Below are 1,103 nucleotides of genomic sequence, written 5' to 3'. Positions count from 1 at the left end.
CACCCAACTGCTGCGATTCTGCGTGTGCACTACTGGAGTCAGCGACATTGTTCATTGACTGTTTATGACTCTTGAAGTTATAGGTTTCTGCACTCAGCTGGGTTGAACTCTTAGACATCCAGGTTTCTTGAATTGAGTGATTATTTTCCCAGAGTCGTTAGTTCTTGTGTAAATTCTCAATGTATATCTGCAGCTTTATTGTCGATTACATAAAACACTTTTGCAAGAAATGCATGTGTTGGCATTGTAGCCAATAATAATGTTCAGTTGTTATCAGTTTTATACCAAGAACTTGGCTGCAACGTGTGCTTACACAAAGGAAATTGCTTTTTTTTTAATTCCTTGTAGCACTAAAAATTCCAAAATGGTAAATTTTTGTTCTATAGAAATGTTTTTCTGCATGTCCTAAAATAGCACTGTAACAAATTTGGTTGCATTTGTATATCTAAACTAGTTAGTGTTGAATAGGAATATTTTAATTATGGTCATTAAATATAATCCTAAGGTATCAGGCTTTGCTCGGGAGAATGATATACAGTGGGTGATCGGTTAACGAACATAATCCGTTCCAAGACTTTGTTCGCTATCCGAATTGTTCGTTAACCAATTATCGATTTACCATAGGTTTCTATGGGAATTTGATTAATTCGTTCTGGAGACCCTCAAAAATAAAAAAAAGTATATACTTTTTTACTACATTTATTCATATGTAATAATAAAAATACATATATACATGGTCTTGCATTTTTATTAGTCATGTTTTTTGTTTGTGGGGGTTAAAGAATCTATCCAATATCGATTGCTTTTCTGTCTTATTCATGATTTTTCAGAAGTAATTAATAGCATTGTAATTGTAGAGATCCCTAGGCATATTAACCTCAACTTGGTTTGGATGCCATTTTAAGACCGTTGTTGTGTCATCTTCCTACTTCTTCAAAAGATCTTAAATAGCAGATATCGGCATAAAATTTCAGAAGAAAATGTAAAAGAATTGTTTCTGTCAGAAATACAAAAGGCTGGAATTACAAGGGAGAGTTTCAAAGTTCGGGGGAATACTATCCGATCAGTATATACTGGGTAGAACGTCGATGTCGACGTCTCCC

Source organism: Centruroides sculpturatus, unplaced genomic scaffold (genome assembly GCF_000671375.1).
Source record: "Centruroides sculpturatus isolate CEXI.00-Female unplaced genomic scaffold, Cexi_2.0 scaffold610, whole genome shotgun sequence".
NCBI lineage: Eukaryota > Metazoa > Arthropoda > Arachnida > Scorpiones > Buthidae > Centruroides > Centruroides sculpturatus.
This window is presented reverse-complemented; position numbering follows the sequence as displayed.